The sequence below is a fragment of the Oncorhynchus kisutch genome, linkage group LG2 (assembly GCF_002021735.2).
Source record: "Oncorhynchus kisutch isolate 150728-3 linkage group LG2, Okis_V2, whole genome shotgun sequence".
NCBI classification, from domain to species: Eukaryota; Metazoa; Chordata; class Actinopteri; order Salmoniformes; family Salmonidae; genus Oncorhynchus; species Oncorhynchus kisutch.
Genome location: NC_034175.2, coordinates 15,351,166 through 15,370,882, shown reverse-complemented (window position 1 = coordinate 15,370,882; position 19,717 = coordinate 15,351,166). Strand labels below are relative to the sequence as shown.

The following is a 19,717-nucleotide window of genomic DNA, read 5'->3' as shown; positions in this document are numbered from 1 at the left end:
TCTACATAAATCACCAACCTTCTGATACACACACACATTCTCCGTTGCCTGAGAAGTAAGTTAACTAGAGCTGCTAAACTGAAGTGAACTTAAAACATGCATACTGTGGGTCTTTGTGTGTGTGTGTGTGTGTTTGTGTGTGGACATTACTTGCTCCTTTAAAAGCATTAAGCTACATTGATTACCTGTTGTACTGGACAGCTACACTGCATAATATAGAGCTGGTGGGATTTCCTATGCATTGCCAGGACAGAGAAGCTACGTCCGGTAAGACAAGGGAGGTTGGTGTGTGTCTATTTGTCTGTAACAGCTGGTGCACAATGTCTAATATTAAAGAAGTTTCGAGGTATTGCTCGCCTGAGGTAGAGTACCTTATGATAAGCTATAAACCACACTATCTACCAAGAGAGTTCTCATCTATATTATTCATAGCCATCTATTTACCACCACAAACTGATGCTAGCACTAAGACCGCACTCAACCAACTGGATAAGGCCATCATAAACAAACAAGAAAATCCTAATCAAGAAGTGGCGCTCCTAGTGACCGGGGACTTTAATGCAGACAAACTTAAATCTGTTTAACCTCATTTCTACCAGCTAATCACATGTACAACCAGAGGAAAATAATATCTAGACCACCTTTACTCCACACACAGAGATGCATACAAAGCTCTCCCTCCTCCCTCCATTTGGCAAATCTGACCAAAATTCTAACCTCCTGATTCCTGCTTATAAGCAAAAACTAAAAGCAGGAAGTACCAGTAACTCGCTCAATACGGAAGTGGTAAGAGGAAACGTATGCTATGCTACAGGACTGTTTTTCTACTGTAGCACAGACTGGAATATGTTCCGTGATTCATCCAATGGCATTGAGGAGTATACCAGCTCAGTCATCGGCTTCATCAATAAGTGCATTGACTACATCGTCCCCACAGTGAACATACGTACATATCCCAACCAGAAGCCATAGATTACAGGCAAAATCCACATCGAGCTTAAGGCTAGAGCTGCCACTTTACAAGGAGCAGGACACTAATCCGGACGCTTATAAGAAATCCCGCTACGCCCTCAGACAAACCATCAAACAGGCAAAGCGTCAATACAGGATTAAGATGGAATCCTACTACACCGGCTCTGACGCTCGTCGGATGTGGCACGGCTTGAAAACTATTATGGACTACAAAGGGAAACCCAGCCGCAAGCTGCCCAGTTAAGCGAGCCTACCAGACGAGCTAAATGCCTTTTATGCTCGCTTTGAGGCAGGCAACACTGAAGTATGCATGAGAGCACCAGCTGTTCCAGACGACTGTGTGATAACGCTCTCGGTAGCCAATGTGAGAAAGTCCTTTAAACAGGTCAACATTCACAAAGCCACAGGGCCAGACGGATTACCAGGATGTGTACTCCAAGCATGCACGGACCAACTGGCATTTTTCTCTGACATTTTCAACCTGTCCCTGACCGAGTCTGTAATACCTACATGTTTCAAGCAGACCACCATAGTCCCTATGCCCAAGGAATCGAAGGTAACTTGCCTAAATGAATGTCGGTAGCCATGAAGTGCTTTGAAAGGCTGGTCATGGCTCACATCAACAGCATCAATTTGCATACCGCCCCAACAGATCCACAGATGACGCAATCTTAATTGCACTCCACACTGCCCTTTCCCACCTGGACAAAAGGAACACCTATGTGAGAATGCTGTTCATTGACTACAGCTCAGCGTTCAAAACCATAGTGCCCAAAAAGCTCATCACTAAGCTAAGGTCCCTGGGACTAAACACCTCCCTCTGCAACTGATCCTGGACTTCCTGACGGGCCGTCCCCAGGTGGTAAGGGTAGGCAATAACACATCTGCCACGCTTATCCTCAACAATGGGGCCCCTCAGGGGTGCGTGCGTAGTCCCCCTCCTGTACTCCCTGTTCACCCAGGACTGTGTGGCCAAACAGGACTCCAACACCATCATTAAGTTTAGCCAGAAGCATATCACCCTGCATACCACTGCAGGCTTGCTTCTGAAACTAAGCAGGGTTGGTCCTGGTCAGTTCCTGGATGGGAGACCAGATGCTGCTGGAAGTGGTGTTGGAGGGCCAGTAGGAGGCACTCTTTCCTCTGGTCTAAATAAATATCCCAATGCCCCAGGGCAGTGATAGGGGACACTGCCCTGTGTAGGGTGCCGTCTTTCGGATGGGACGTTAAATGGGTGTCTTGACTCTCTTAGGTCATTAAAGATCCAATGGCACTTATCGTAAGAGTAGGGTTGTTAACCCCGGTGTCCTGGCTAAATTCTCAAACCATCACGGTCACCTAATAATCCCCAGTTTACAATTGGCTCATTCATCCCCCTCCTCTCCCCTGTAACTGTGTTCTTAACTGACTTGCCTGGTTAAATAAAGGTCAAATAAAATAAAAAAATTAAAACTATTCCCCAGGTTGTTGCTGCAAATGAGAACGTGTTCTCAGTTGCTGATGACACAACAGTGGTAGGCCTGATTACCGACAATGATGAGACAGCCTATAGGGAGGAGGACAGAGACCTGGAAGTGTATGGTGCCAGGACAACAACTTCTCCCTCAATGTGAGCAAGGCAAAGGAGCTGATTGTGGACTACAGGAAAAGGCGGGCTGAACAGGCGCCCATTAACATCGACAGGGCTGTAGTGGAGCAGGTCAAGAGTTTCAAGTTCCTTGGTGTCCACATCACCTATGAACTATCATGGTCCAAATACACCAAGACAATCATGAAGAGGGCATGACAACACCTTTTCCATCCAGGAGACTGAAAAGATTTGGCATGGATTCGCAGATCCTCAAAAAGTTCTGCTGCTGCACCATCGAGAGCATTCTGACCGGTTGCATCACTGCCTGGTATGGCAACTGCTCAGCATCTGACCGTAAGGCGCTACAGCGGTTAGTGCGTACGGCCCAGAACATCACTGGGGCCAAGCTTCCTGCCTTCCAGGACCTATATACTAGGCGGTGTCAGAGGAAAGCCCAAAAAATTGTCAGAGACTCCAGTCACCCAACACATAGACTGTTCTCTCTGCTACCGCACGGCAAGCGGTACCGAAGTGCCAGGTCTAGGACCAAAAGGCTCCTTAACAGCTTCTACCCCCAAGCCATACGACTGCTGAACAATTAATCAAATGGCCACGCGGACTATTTACATTTACACCCCCCCGTTTGTTTTTACACAGCTGCTACTCGCTGTTTATTATCTATGCATAGTCACTTTACCGCTACCTACATGTACAAATGATCTCGACTAACCTGTTCCCCTGCACATTGACGGTACTGGTACACCATGTCTATAGCCTCGTTATTGTTATTTTATTGTGTTACTTTTTATTATTTATTTTTTATTGTTCAGTTCAGTTTATTTGGTAAATATTGTCCTAATTCCTTCTTGAACTGCATTGTTGGTTATTGTTGGTTATGGGCTTGTTGTATTCGGCGCATGTGACAAAAAGTTTTGATCCCACACAGACACATAGACACTGACACACACACACACACACACACACACACACACACACACACACACACACACACACACACACACACAGAAGTTCCCTACTGCTACAACAGTGAATGGACACTAATAAGGACTGAGTAACAGAGACGTTTGTCTTTGTGTATTTTTTTCATGTGTTTTGATGTCTGAAGTCTCTGTTTTGGATTCTCCTTAACTATTTGAGAGCATTCTCTTCCCAGTAAAGTTCTACAACACAGATTCAGTACGCCACGGACTGACTACAAAATCAATGTGTTACAAAGCAGAGACATAGACAGAGAGAGAAATAGTGAGACAGACAAGACACATGGAAAAGAAAAATAGGAAAGCAGAAGTATGTTGATGCTACTTGCTCCTGGCCTCTGGGCTTGGAGACAATGGAAGACTGTGAAATGTTTAAAGGGATACTTTCGGAGTTTGGAAACGAGGCCCTTTATCTACTTCCTAAGAGTCAGATGGGAAATGTATAAATACTCAAAATACACAACACACACAACACACACACCGCCTACATACTTTTCATCTTTGGAGGGGTTCCCTTCCTCTCCTCCCTCCGTTCTTCTCTATTTAATGAGTAATCCAACACCGCAGGACATGGATATACCTCACAGCCAGAGAAGACACACATACACACATTCACAACGTGGGCAATGGGCCCGCATACAAAACAACCCATAGGCTCTTTGCAGTGGTGTGGGAAATAAAGAGTTCTGTCCAAACTCTCTCTTCATTGTTAATGTGCCCCATATTGCCTGTTTATCTCTATTGTCTATCTCTGCTTTTACTTGTCTACAGTATCTCCACTGTCTATCACTACTATACATCTCCACTGTCCTTCTCTACTGTCCATCTCCACTGTCCATCTCTACTGTCCATCTCTACTGCATTTCTCTATGTAATATCTATGTAATATCTATCTTTAATATACTGAACAAAAATATAACGGCAACATGGTGAATTAAAAGATCCCAGAAATTGTTTATATGCACAAAAAGCTTATTACTCTCACATTTGTACACTCATTTGTTTCCACCTCTCTTATTATTTCTCCTTTGCCAAGATAATCCATCCACCTGATAGGTGTGGCATATCAAGAACTTATTAAACAGCATGATCATTACACAGGTGCACCCTGTGCTGGGGACAATAAAAAAAGCATTCTAAAATGTGCAGTTTTGTCACACAACGCAATGCCACAGATGTCTCAGGTTTTGAGGGAGTGTGCAATTGGCATACTGACTGCAGGAATGTCCACCATTGCTGTTGCCAAAGAATTTCATGTTCATTTCTCTACCATAAGCTGCCTCTAACGTTTTTTAGAAAATTTGGCAGTACGTCCAACCGGCCTCACAACCGCAGACCAGGTGTAACCAGGCCAGCCCAGGACCTCCACATCCTGCATCCTCGTCTTAGACAAGAGTATTTATGTCTGTAATAAAGCCCTTTTGTGGGGAAAAACTCATTCTGATTGGCTCGGCTTGGCTCCCCAGTGGGTGGGCCTTGCTCCCAAATGGGTGGGCCAATGCCCTCCCAGGCCCACCCATGGCTGAGCCCCTGCCCAATCATTTGAAATCCATAGATTTGGGCCTAATGAAGGTATTTCAATTAACTGATTTCCTGATATGAACTGTAACTCAGTAAAATCATTGAAATTGTTGCATGTTTCGTTTCAATTTTTGTTCAGTATATCTCTATGTCAGACCTATGGCCCGTGTGTGTGTCTCTGAGTTGTTGGTATTGATGCACGGTGCTCTTTCAGGGTTATCTCTGACCTGGTCTCATACATAAACATGGAAATACAAACGGTAATCAAATCAAAACACTTCAAAACATTTAATATAAACTACACACATGTGCGTGCACAAATACATGCACACATAGGGCTACAGGCACAAACACGTGCGGTCACAAACAAGTACAGACACACACACACACACACACACACACACACACACACACACACACACACACACACACACACACACACACACACACACACACACACACACACACACACACACACACACACACACACACACACACACACACACACACACACACACACACACACCTAAAGCACAGAGGATGGTCGAACCACTGATCAGTTGACCTGCTAAAAAATGTATGGGGCAGAGAGATGAAAGGAGAAACGCAATATGGAGTGAGAGATGAGAGAACAGGTAGTGGGCAGAGAAAGAAAGAAAATTGTGAAAATAAAAAGTTGAGATGAGAGCTGAGGAGAGAGGGAAAAGGATGGCAAAGGGGAATGTACGAAGGAAACAAAGAGAGCAAAGGGCAGGTTGAAAACAAGAATGAGCTTTTAGGTCTTATTTGGAGGTTAAGGTTAAGCATTAGGGTTTGCAGTATGGTTGGGGTTAGGTTTAAAATCAGATTTTATGACTTTGTGGCTGTGCCAGCTAGTGACTACTATGCAAAGCTGCCTCCAGAACAAGATTCATGGTAAAAAATAAATAGAGAAGTTAGTAGCAACACAAAACATGTTTTCAGAGATGAACCAGGGAAAAGCTCCCATATGAGATAAACCTTGAAGAATGTTTAAACTTCTATCTATACACCAATTATGTTTCTTCCATATTGATTTGTGGTTGTGAGTGCATTTTCTTAAAGTCAAATTTTACTGCTGCTCTATTTCACTATATATGGCCATTAATATGTTATTAACATATCATATGTGTAGTCAAATGTTTTAATTTCCTCATTACACACAAATATAAGCGTTTCTGCCTCTCACCGGTAGAAACGGTCAGCTACATTTCCTGGTTGTAAGCAAACCACAATGTCCAGAATTCCTTGCGATTTGGAGCTGTATACAGTTGACGTAAGAAAAAATCTAAATGTCTGTGTTTGCAGCCAGCATTTTCAGACAGAGGATTTCGAAACGGAACTGAAGTCTCACTGATGGGGTTGCAATGTCGTTGAGCTTTGAAAACTGATGATATTCCATTGAAATTCCCCTTCACCTCAAAGAGGAAGGCATCTGATCCGCGCAGCAAAAAATAAGTTAAGCTGAGGTAACGTAGCTAACTTTACCTAGCTAACTAACTAATTATCTAAACCAAAATCTAGTTAGCTAGCGTTCATAATATGCTGGCTAGACATTTCAAAGCATAACAATGTCATCAGCCAGCTGCTATCTGGCGATGTGATTTTTAACTTTGCAAGCTAACATTAGCTTCGTTAGGTTATGTTAGCTATCCATTAGCTAGCTAACTAACTATCGTAGAGGCTAACGTGGCTATGTGTTCTACTTAGAGTATGATCCCATCAACATCAAGCTCAGCACCAAGAACCTAATGTGTTTACAAGTAGGCTACAACTTCTACTGTAGTTTTCTCTGTATTATGGAGGCTTAGTTGATTGTTCATGCAAGGCTTGACGTTTAAATTGGGAAAAAATAAGTATTAGTAAGGAGGGGATGGTGTGGGTGACTGACTTGTGTCCGTTGGATGTGGGTATTGTGTGAAGGTTAGTATGCATGATCTATTGACATGAATGGGGTGGGTGGATATAGTATCTTGTTTGAGTGTGTATTGATGGGGACAAAGTAGTAAAATGTTGCCTAATCACTGACTTCTGTGTGTCCTACACACTAATCCTGCTGCTGCTGCTGCTGATGGCTTTGACACTGGCTTTAGTAGTACAGCGCCTGTAGACCCATTGGATGAAAGTTTTCAGCCTGAAATAAGCTCAAGCTCAACAACATCTGAATTTGAAACAAGCCAGGACAGCCAAAGGTATTTATGAAAGCACAATACCCTCTTTAGAAAACAAAATCACCAATACACTAAGCTGTCTACAAGACAAGTGCTTATGAAAATCTTCACACCCTTCCAGTCAGTTCTTTGGCATGGGGGGAAAGGGGCTGTTCATATACTCTTCATTCTATTCCCTCTATTGTTGGTAGTTCTTGTCTACTCAAAAGCACAACTGTATGTGCTCATACACAACAATACACAACTAGACTGTTTACAAGTCAAGCCCCACAAACTTTTTTCATCTTTGCTAACAGCCCATCTCAATGCCCCATTATTGACTCTCAGTGTAACGAAACATACCAGTCTATTGTACCCTTTTTTGTTTACAGATGAACACAGATCATTGTATGGTTACACATCCTCATGATCAGTCTTAATGGCTTTCCAGGAGACTTGCAGTACAAACACATCTTCTGCAAGAGGTCGAAGCAGTGGGGAGTGAAAAGGTATACGAGAGGCCACAAGGCTGTGAAGTGCAGAAAAGAGCAGACTGTTGTCTACAAGGAGCCAGAGTCACAGCTCCACTAAACATCTCTGCCAACATCGCCAAAGCCTGCTAAACCAGCTATCATTTCCCAACACAAGAAGAGGTTCACCAGCTGAAAAACATTCAGGAACCTACCTGGAACATTCAACCAACATAACATCCATATTTTGTAATATAATATGTAAATGCCTAGTATGATTACAACTGCATTGTGGTATATATATGTTGCTAGCTGTTGTACATACAGTTGAAGTGGGATGTTTACATACACTTCGGTTGGAGTCATTTCAAATTTGATTTTCAACCACAAAACAAATTTCTTGTTAATAAACTATAGTTTTGCCAAGTCGGTTAGGACATCTAATTTGTGCATGACACAAGTAATTTTTCCAACAATTATTTACAGACAGATTATTTAACTTATAATTCACTGTATCACATTTCCAGTGGGTCAGAAGTTTAAACACACTAAGTTGACTGTGCCTTTAAACAGCTTGGAAAATTCCAGAAAATCATGGCTTTAGAAGCTTCTGATAGGCTAATTGACATCGTTTGAGTCAATTGGAGGTGTACCTGTGGATGTATTTCAAGGCCTACCTTCAAACTCAGTGCCTCTTTGCTTGACATGGGAAAGTCAAAAGAAATCAGCCAAGACCTCAGAAAAAAAATTGTAGACCTCCACAAGTCTGGTTCATCATTGGGAGCAATTTCCAAACGCCTGAAGGTACCACGTTCATCTGTACAAACAATAGTACGCAAGTATAAACATCATGGGACCACGCAGCCGTCATACCGCTCAGGAAGGAGACGTGTTCTGTCTCCTAGAGATGAAAGTACTTTGGTGCAAAAAGTGCAAATCAATCCCAGAACAACAGCAAAGGACCTTGTGAAGATGCTGGAGGAAACCGGTACAAAAGTATCTATATCCACAGTAAGACAAGTCCTATATCGACATAACCTGAAAGGCCGCTCAGCAAGAAAGAAGCCGCTGCTCCAAAACTGCCATAAAAAAGCCAAACTACGGTTTGCAAATGCACATGGAGAAATGTCCTCTGGTCTGATGAAACAAAAATAAAACTGTTTGGCCATAATGACCATCGTTATGTTTGGAAGAAAAAGGGGAACGCTTGCAAGCCGAAGAACACCATCCCATCCGTGAAGTGGATGGTGGCAGCATCATGTTGTTAGGGTGCTTTGCTGCAGGAGGGACTGGTGCACTTCACAAAATAGATGGCATCATGATGCAGGAAAATTCTGTGGGTATATTGAAGCAACATCTCAAGACATCAGTCAGAAAGTTAAAGCTTGGTTGCAAATGGGTCTTCCAAATGGACAATGACCCCAAGTATTCTTCTAAAGCTGTGGCAACATGGCTTAAGAACAACAAAGTCAAGGTATTGGAGTGGCCATCACAAAGCCCTGACCTTAATCCTATAGAACATTTGTGGGCAGAACTGAAAAGGCGTGGAGGCCTACAAACCTGACTCAGTTACACCAGCTCTGTCAGGAGGAATGGGCCAAAATTCACCCAATTTATTGCGGGAAGCTTGTGGAAGGCTACACGAAATGCTTGACCCAAGTTAAACAATTTAAAGGCAATGCTACCAAATACTAATTGAGTATGTAAACTTCTGACCCACTGGGAATGTGATGAAGGAAATAAAAGCTGAAATAGTTAATTCTCTCTACTATTATTCTGACATTTCACATTCTTAAACTAAAGTGGTGATACAAACTGACCTAAGACAGGGAATTTTTACAAGGATTATATGTCAGGAATTGTGAAAAACTGACTTTAAATATATTTGGCTAAGGTGTATGTAAACTTCCAACTTTAACTGTATGGACAGTGCCTTCGGAAAGTATTCAGACCCCTTGACTTTTTCCACATTTTGTTATGTTGCAGCCTTATTCTAAAATGGATTGAAAGAAAACATTCTCCTCAGCAATCTACACACAATACCCCATAATGACAAAGTGAAAACAGGTTTTTAGAGATTTAAAATGTATTAAAAATAAAAGGACCCCTTATTTATGTAAGTATTCAGACTCTTTGCTATGAGACTGTTTCCATTGATCATCCTTGAGAAGTTTCTACAACTTGATTGGAGTCCACCTGTGGTAAATTCAATTGATTGGACATGATTTGGAAAGGCACACACCGGTCTATATAAGGTCCCACAGTGCATGTCAGAGCAAAAACCATGCCATGAGGTTGAAGGAATTGTCCGTAGAACTCAGAGACAGGATTGTGTCGTGGCACAGATCTTGAAGGTCCCCAAGAACACAGTGGCTTCCATCATTCTTAAATGGAAGGAGTTTGGAACCACCAAGACTTTTCCTAGAACTGAGCAATCGGGGGAGAAGGGCCTTGGTCAGGGAGGTGAACAACAATCCGATGGTTACTCTGACAGAGCTCCAGAGTTCCTCTGTGGAGATGGGAGAACCTTCGAGGAGGATAACCATCTCTGCAGCACTCCACCAATTAAGCCTTTATGGTAGAGTGGCTAGATGGAAGCTACTCCTCAGTAAAAGGCACATGACAGCCCGCTAGGAGTTTTCCAAAAGGCACCTAAAGGTCTCTCCGACCTTGAGAAACAAGATTCTCTGGTCTGATGAACAAGATTTTACTATTTAGCCTGAATGCCAGTGCTGGAGCACTCAGGACCTCAGACTGGGGCGATGGTTCACCTTCCAACAGGACAACGTTCCTGAGCACACAGCTAAGATAACGCAGGAGTGGCTTCGGGACAAGTCTCTGAATGTCATTGAGTGGCCCAGCCAGAGCCCGGACTTGAACCCAATCCAACATCTCTGGAGAGACCTGAAAATATCTGTGCAGCGACGCTCCCTATCCAACCTGACAGAGCTTGAGAGGATCTGCAGAGAAGAATGGGAGAAACTCCCCAAATACAGGTGTGCCAAGCTTGTAGCGTCATACCCAAGAATACTCAAGGCTGTAAACGCTGCCAAAGGTGCTTCAGAGAAGTACAGAGTAAAGTGTCTGAATACTTGTGTGAATGTGATATTTCAGTTCTTTATTTTTTTAAATAAATTTGCAAAAAATGTCTAAACGTGTTTTTGCTTGGTCACTATGGGGTATTGTGTGTAGATTGAGGGGGGGGGGAAACAATGTAATCAATTTTAGAATAAGGCTGTAACGTAACATGGGGAAAGTCAAGGGGTCTGAATACTTTCCAAGTACATTGTATATAGTGGTGTTTTATATATTTTTTTACAAATGTATTGACAAGTGACGACAGCTGTATCAGAAACCAATAAAGTGTCGATGACAACTTCTGGATCAATTCATTGTGAAATTCTTGAAATGTATTTGGATAAACTAGCTTCAAGCTTAATGCTAAAATAAATTATGCAGGGAGTTGGTGTATCATTTAAACTTTAATTTGATGGCAAGTAAACATGCTTCAGTAAATTAGTCTGTCAAGATAGCAAATAAATAGACATGGCTTGTATTCAAAACAACGTTTATTTTTTTCAATGTGAGTTTACACAGCAGGAACAGTTATGCCAATTTATGACATACAGTACTAGTCAAAAGTTTGGAGACACCTACTCATTCAAGGGTTTTCGTTTTTTTTAAACTATTTTGTGCATTGTAGAATAATAGTGAAGACATCAAAACTATGAAATAACGCATATGGAATCATGTAGTAACCAAAAAAGTGTTAAACAAATCCAAATATATTTGAGATTCTTCAAAGTAGCCACGCTTTGCCTTGATGACAGCTTTGCACACTCTTGGCATTCTCTCAACCAGAAAATAATAAAAATCAAGAAAACTCTGAAATTAGTAGGTTTGTCCAAACTTTTGACTGGTACTGTATGTACAGTTCTTCTTTATTTTCCTAATGAGTGGCACTGAGGCTAGCTAGGCTAGTTATCCAGCTAGCTATAATGCTAGACTACAGTACATTTTAGGTTTAGCAAACATACCTAGCTAGCTAGCGAAACTTGGCTAGCTTGGCTTGTTGTGGTACTAGCAAGGCCGTTATGGCTGAATCGATCACTAAATTGTACTGTACTGAACAATATTGCCTTGCGTAAAAAGAGAGCTGGTATTGTTACAGTAGCTCTGTACCGACCGCAAAACAACTTACTTATTTGTAATTTGCTCTCCCGAGTCTTGTTCCAGCTGGTTTGAGCTGCTGCCACTACTTGCTGGACACGCAATTACTTTTCTTTCTTGCTCTTCAGTGTTTTCTGGATCAAATAAATAGGGCTGTATGTTCCTATGTAAAATAACAACAAATAAATCGTCATCCAGCTCTTCTTGGAAAAAGGAATCATTAGAAGCAGCCATTATAACTAATTATTTAGCAATCTCGGATAGACACTGCACGTTAACATAGCTCCCATGAAGCTGTAAATGTACAGAGGATGGGAACAAGGAAATAGGGCTCCCGTTGGCTGTAATCTTTAAAAAACCAGGGACAATGAGTCAATCTAGATATCCAGCAATGTCCTGGCAGATAGGAACATTCTTGAGACAAGTCCAATGGCTCTATTGAACAAGGACAAACATATCTACTCGCAGCTAGCGTGATCATGCAATCGGCAAAACACAAAATCCACAAAAAAACGCAAAATCCACAAAAATTGCTACAAAACATGAATCCATTCATTTTTAGATCAGACAGCAGGCTCAATCATTGGTTGACCAAAAATTCTAAAAAACTGCAATAGTGCATAATTATGTCTGAAACACCCTCTCATCACTCATAATTATGTAGGGAGACAACAACAAAAAACACCCCAGCGGTGACATTTCCCTTTAAGATCTCTCCCTCCCTCTACACATATCTCTCTCTCGCTCTTTCTCTCTAGGTGATTAGCTAGAATGGGGCTCCAGATGGTTAGTAATTATCAAATTCTCCAATTACTTGGGTGTGTGTTAATAATGATCAGTAATGACCATAAAGGAAAACAGCTGCCTCTAATCCACAGGGAGAGAGGTGGGAAACCTGAAAGAGAGTTATTGTGTGTGTGTGTGTGTTCAGGACTTCATTAATACAACTCCATATAGGCACTCAATCACCAGAGTAGACTGAATGTGCATCTGGATCAGAATGTCCTTTAGTCTGAGTTTAGCTTTTAGTGCCCAGACTGTATTTTTCTCCCTGTATGTGTGTGTGTGTGTGTGCCTGCTTGCCTGTGTGGTCCTGTTGCAGGGGCACAGTGCTGATATTATACTTGCATTTATCAACCAAAGGCGATGCAATTAAAACCGTAATGAATTCATTAGTCTGTGCAAATCAAATATTAACAATGACTGAGCTGAAGTCAAACTCTGTAAAATTGAATTATCTGAGTCAGAGAATCACACATTCATACCTCTTTCTCACACAAACACACACATCTCACACAGTTATTTTGCTGCCCCTACCCCTTTCTATCTTTGCAGTAGTGTGATTGACAGCTGAAGAGGGAAGTGTTGAGAGCTCTGTTTATTCCCCACACTTGGATCAGAGGTGTGTGTATTTGTGCGTTCTTGTCTGTGTGTGTTTCAAATCAACTCAAGTCCAATTTTATTAGTCACATGCACCGAATACAACAGGTGTACTGGGAAATACTAACCATTAATGCAGTAAAAAAAGTAACAAGTAATTAAAGAGCAGCAGTAAAATAACAATAGCGAGACTATATACAGGAGAGAGATTAAAGTAGATGTCACGTGTCAAAATTTTGATTGATGACCCTATGTGAACCTATGTGAACGCTATGTGAACCCTATGTAGTGATGACGTGTGCATGTCTTCTGGTCAGGCAAGCCTGGTTAGGTGGGGGCTATGGGGTGAGTAAGGGTCCATTTGACAGGCCGTTAATGATTGATGACCCAAGCCTGATAGGCAAGCCTGGTTAGGTGGGGGCTATGGGGTGAGTAAGGGTCCCTTTGACAGGCCGTTAATGATTGATGACCCAAGCCTGATTTATGACCCTATGTAATGATTTATGACCCTATGTCATGTAGAAGGGTGCATGCCCAGGGTTGAGTAAGTGACCATGTGTCAGGTCAACCTGTTACTGTTTCTCACGGTTTTGGTTTGGTTTATTGCCCCTTATAAAGCGCCTGAACAATACCTGTTTAAGACTGTACATGATAACCCCCCTGAATATTAAACAAAAATGACACCTATGCCAATTTTAGGGATGTTATGCTCGGCTTGTCATGAACCCAGTGACCAAAGCCTTGAAGAAGTTCTGTGTGAAGCTCCAGAATGTTTTAAAGGATTTTTGGGTACGAGTGAGGGCCACATGTCTTACATATTCCACCCGGAGGATTCTACGGTAAAGATATTCACAGACCGTGGACCCAAACCCCTTTATCCTGCAAAACCTGGGAGTTTTCCCCCGGCTCTGGGGATGAGAGAATGGCTAAACATCAGGCTGGCTCTTTGTAAAATTGAACAGGTCCTAAGTGTTACAAATGTGCCAGGATATGCGTTGGAAGAACAGGTCTGCGGCCGCAGTGATCTCAAGGCTCTAAGAATTGCTTCAATGGACTATAGCCCTGACAACAAAGTGACAATTTTAGCCTGTGACCTTTATGATAAGGCTAATGCTACAAAGTCTGTCAATTCTCCGGTAGCTTCCAGAGCACGCCAACATGTAAACTTTTTTATTCCTGTGTTTAGTTTTAAATGGGTGGATTATCCAATTTTCATAACACTTATGAATAAGCTGGACATTCTCTTCCAAAATGGGGAACAGTTAAAGCGCTGGGCGAGGCTTTCCTTGAGACAGAGTCAAGACCAAAAGGCCCGACGGAGGATCTACCCCTGGAGTGAAAACTTACCATGTGTTGATGGACCTAGCAAGAGAGCCTTGCCTTTTGAGGGTGAACTCGACACGGACAATGGCGGTTGGTTGCATAAGCTCCCAGGATCTGTAAGAAAGGCATCGTAAAATACCTTAAGAATGTAAGGATATAAAATGTATGTACTAAATATTTTGAATGAAATAAATGGTTTTAAAATCAGAATCTCACCACGTTATGAACTCTCGCGTTTGTTCACTCTTAGCGCAGTCTGTCCCTGAGAAAAATCTTGCGGAAAAAGCCATGTGCGCGCGTATGTGCGTGAGGGAGTTTTCTGTAGTGGCTGTGTGTGTGTGTGTGTGTGTGTGTGTGTGTGTGTGTGTGTGTGTGTGTGTTTCAAAAACAGAAAAAGGGGGGGGGGGGGGGGGCGGGTTGTTTGTTAAAAAAATACCCTTGCATGCCTGGTGGGTCGTTTGAAACCAAGGTTTACACTAGCCTGCAAAACAGATGCCTACCCCCCAACAATAATATTGTGTCTTACGACTCCTAATCTTAAAGGCCTTTCATAAAACTATTTTTTTAGGTGGGCTAAAAAGTCATTCATCCCAGCGATGTCGAGAACAACCCACCCCCCATGCATCTAGGTGCTAGCACCCCGGAGATTTTAGAAGCTCCAAAAGGATCCTAATGTTTAGACACACCCAATACCATGTGTTTGAAATGTGTCAAATATACCATGGGCGGGGGTATAGCCCGAAAAAAACGACAAACCCCAAATGCTATGTAAAAAATCATTCAGGGGTTTTTCTCTAGGTCGTAGGGTACAAAAGCGCTAGAAACCATGGGCAATGTTAGCAGCGTTTTAGTTCCGATGCAAACAGCACCTCCAGAAACTCCAAGAATCGTTATCGGACTGAAGCGTTAAAAAAGATAATCGGGGAAAACAGTCTAATGGATCTATCGCAAGGTGAGTTCTTGAAATAAATCTTTATTAGATTTGGTTGTTGTGGGGAATTGTTTGAAAAGCGTGGGATGTTATAGAAATATTAAACAATCATTAGGATCAGTATGCTTACCGTATAACAAGGCAATATTAGCTAAAGTGATTATAGCTTTAATATTGTCGAATGTTTTATAGATTCTGAAGCATTCACGCAGATACTCCGAGGTATAACTGAGCTCGAACCATCCAATGGGGCTCCGAAACAAAGTGCCGACAAACAAACGCCTGCCCTGAATTGTCAACGTAAGTAAGCTCCAAGAATTCCATACATAAAAATATTTATACCTTAAAAACAAAAAGTGTGGGCATCTTATATTAAAAGTTATTTTATATGTTTACAGAGGACCTAAAGCCTAGAAGGTTAAACGATGCCATATGGAGCCTGAACGGTTTCTGCGAAGCATATGACTACGAGACAATTCTGCCCTACTCCCAGGATGTATTTACACAAAAGCAGCGAACAGAGACTTTAAACGGCAGGTCAACTCCCCTTGGCCAGGACAACGTTGTCCCCCATATTTCTAAACACCAAAGGATAATTAGTGCTCAGATCCACAGTTCCGCTTCACCCGAACAATTCTACTTGGCCGATATTCACGAGACGTCGTTCCAAGGACTAGGTATGAATCAATTATATATTATTATTTATATATATTATTATTTTAATATTTATATATTTTTTTTATGCCGGAATATGTTAAAACAAGGCCTAATGCTGTTTTTTTTTTTTTATTTTTTTTTTTTTTGTTTGTTTGTTTGTTTTTTTCAGGCTCACCATCTACCGAACCTGCAGATGCTGTAATACAGGTTGAACAAAGACATCAGCCCCTGGTTTCAGAGCTTCTTCAGAACAGCCCTCGTCAAAAAAGCCGAGGTATTTAATTAATGTATTGTTAATATATAGGCTTATATCTGAAATGTATTTGGCATTTTTAACATATTTTAGGGTTAATAACCTATTTGTGTATGTATTATTTTTATTTCAGACTCCTCACCGGCTTATAAACACAACGCACAAACATCGGAGGATGCCCAGACAAGCATCCCCGAGGAGGCTCCAAAGACACCAGCGAAACCTGATGATGTCAAAGATTTAAATGACATTTCTGAGGTAGACGATTTGATGTTCTGTGAAGCTGCCAACCTTCTTGAATCGGCCAATTCTGTGGGGGAAACAGCAGATTCTGAAATAGACCAAGAACGTTTTTTCAAAGCGTTTACCCTGGGTTTAAAATCACGAAAGGCTCTACTCCAGAGGCGCATGTGTATTCTACTCGAGCATCAATACAATCAGGATGTGTCATTCTGGCGTAGCGAGCTACCCCGTATGTTAAAAAACATTAGGGCTAAAACAAGCAAATACCGCCGTTAAAAAACACACATGTAAACACACACACACACACACATCCTTAATTAGACAGATGGCGCCCCCATAAGACCAAAGTGAGACAATTGAAACCCTCTTAGCCAGGATCCCTACAGAGCTCCAAGATATAGTTAACCATATGAATGATTCGGGGGTAATTGACATAATGACAATAGATGAAAATCTATTATCCCAGATTCCCTCCGAACTCATAGACATTATTACACGTATGAATGAGTCAGGGCCTTCCGAGGAAAACATGTTAACACAGATTCCCGAAACCATCATATCTCTAATTACCCAGCTTAACGCGAGCCCTAGGTTTAATTCGGCCCCACAGACACCTCTAAGACAGCCTTTAACAACATTGTCCGAAGAGTCTGAAAGTCAATATGATGTTTTTGAACAGTTGGACAAATGTCTAGCAAATCTGGAGGGGGGCGGTCTTGAGATCAGTGTACAGAACGAGAGCGCTAGGTTTAATTCGGCACCCCAGACACCTATAAATCAGCCTTTAACACCAATGTCCGAAGAGTCTGAAACCCAATACGATGTTTTTGAACAGTTGGACAATTGCCTAGCAAATCTGGAGGGGGGAGGTCTTGATCGAAGTGTACATGTTTTGCGTCGAAATAAATTCAACAATATTGAGGTTCGCCAGTTTTTCAATTTCGCATGGGGGGGTCAGATTCGGGAATATGCTGTGTTTTACGTAATGCTTATGGACACTTTGAATGAACTGTTAGCGAGGATTAGAGATTATAGCGAACCTAGGGATCTCTTACAGTTGGAAATTTGTGGAGACAGTCTACAGAGCAAGGTATCGCTTATTTTACAGAATGGTGAAGCAGAGCTTGAACAATTTGTTAAACTGCTAGAACGCCTTGTTCAGTCAAATTTAAACGTGCTAGCAGATAGGACCCTCGAACTTGTAGTACAATTAGTACGACAACCACAAGGGGGCGGGGGTCAGAGACGAAAGCTCGAGAGTTTAATGCAGTCCGAAATCATAAGCAATAAAAGGGCCTATCTCATAAACGTTCACAATCCAGGTAATAAGCTATGTTTTGCCATAGGTTTGGCCCACTTACTCAGCCCAGGATGTACTGATCAAGCCGCGTTACAAAAAGCTCGAGAGCTACAAACTGCGGTGGGTCTCGGTATACAGGATGCTGTGGCTTTCTCAGACATAGTCAAATTTGAAAACTTTCTGAACATCAAGATTGTGGTTTTGTACCACAGTAGGGCTAATGACGCTCTCCTCAAGTTCCAAAATATACCCGAACCACATCCTAAGACTATGTACTTTTATGTGCAAAATGAGCATTACTATGCCGTAACTAACATCACAGCCTTTTTAGGCGCGCCATATGTCTGTCCAGCCTGTCATACCGGCTACACACGCATGGGGGGGCACTCGTGCCGTTACAACTGTTCAGTATGTCTGGATAAACATTGCCCTATGCAGCCGCTAAACTTGACCCCCTGTGCGGATTGTCACCGCACATGTCGTTCGGCCTACTGTTACGAAAAACACAAAACTGAAACATGGCATCCCAAGGCATGTAAATCTGTAAGCAGTTGTGACATTAACAAGAAATGTCCAAAATGTCATTGCAATTACAACCTTAAAATAGATAGCCCTAAACCTCATGTTTGTGGAATTATACACTGCCCAATCTGTAAAGGTCCTTTGAAAAGCAGAGACGCGGAAGCGGTTCAAGAAGTAACACATGAGTGTTACATTCAGCCCTTGGCTGAAGATGAACATACAGAGAAATATGTGTTTTATGATTTTGAGACAAATCAGCAATCAGGGGTTCATTTGCCTATTTTTGTGTCAACCATGACTTTCAAGGGTGAAAAATGGTCGGCCGAGGGACCCAATTGTGCCCGGCTCTTTCTAAAACATTTTAGAAAAGCCCAGTACAGAAACTTCACGTTTATAGCTCACAATGCTAGGGCCTATGACTCCTATCTGCTTCTGAACCCTTTGATACAGCAAGGCGTGGCACCCAGTGTCATAGCTCAAGGGAGTAAAATATTATGCTTTGTTGACCCCGCCTTCAAACAGAGATACATTGACAGCTTAAGCTTCTTACCCATGAGATTGGCTCAAATGCCAGAGGCCTTGGGTTTTGAAAACTCTGTCAAAGGCTATTTCCCTCATTTCTTCACATCTGAGGAGAATCTACATTATATAGGATCTTATCCAGCCCCCGAAATGTACGGGTGTGATCAAATGTCTCCCAAAGAGCGTGAGAGATTCATGACATGGTACGAGACCGTAAGACATGGCACTTTTGATTTCCATAAAGAGATGGAATCATACTGTGACAATGACGTTGTTATACTTCGTGAAGGATGCCTCAGATTCAGAGAAGAGGTAATCAAAGATGCGGGCATTGACCCCTGGAGCTGTACAACTATTGCATCAGCGTGCATGAAAACCTATCGTACACACTATCTAACTCCTGAATCTATAGCTATCCCATCGCCAGACAACTACCGACGCCAATTCAAGGCCTACTCTAGTGGTTCCATTCAATGGTTGGAGTACTTGGCCCAGGATAAAGATATTTTTATCCAACATGCTTTGAATCGGGGGGAGAAGGCTTTTGGGCCTTACCATGTAGATGGATACACACAGATTGACGGGGTTGAGACAGTGTATGAGTACAACGGTTGTTTCTTCCACGGTTGTAAATTATGCTTTGTCCCCCACACCTTGTGTGTCCTAACCCAAAAGACTTTTGGGGAAATGTACCAAGAGTTTCAAGACAAACTGAAT

The 19,717-nt window shown here is 42.2% G+C and overlaps 1 long non-coding RNA gene across 4 annotated transcripts; it reads left to right on the top strand.

Annotated features, from left to right (window-relative positions):
- Window positions 1-6,297: 6,297 nt before the first annotated feature.
- Window positions 6,298-8,189, top strand: LOC109901792 (uncharacterized). 4 transcript variants are annotated; one of them, XR_004202814.1, is made up of 3 exons: window positions 6,298-6,548; window positions 7,173-7,271; window positions 7,622-8,189. It is a non-coding gene; the product is annotated as an uncharacterized LOC109901792 (long non-coding RNA). The 4 variants fall into 4 exon arrangements; XR_004202813.1 differs by having other exon boundaries at window positions 6,304-6,548; window positions 7,176-7,271; XR_002256776.2 differs by having other exon boundaries at window positions 6,307-6,548; window positions 7,681-8,189.
- The last annotated feature ends 11,528 nt before the right edge of the window (window positions 8,190-19,717 follow it).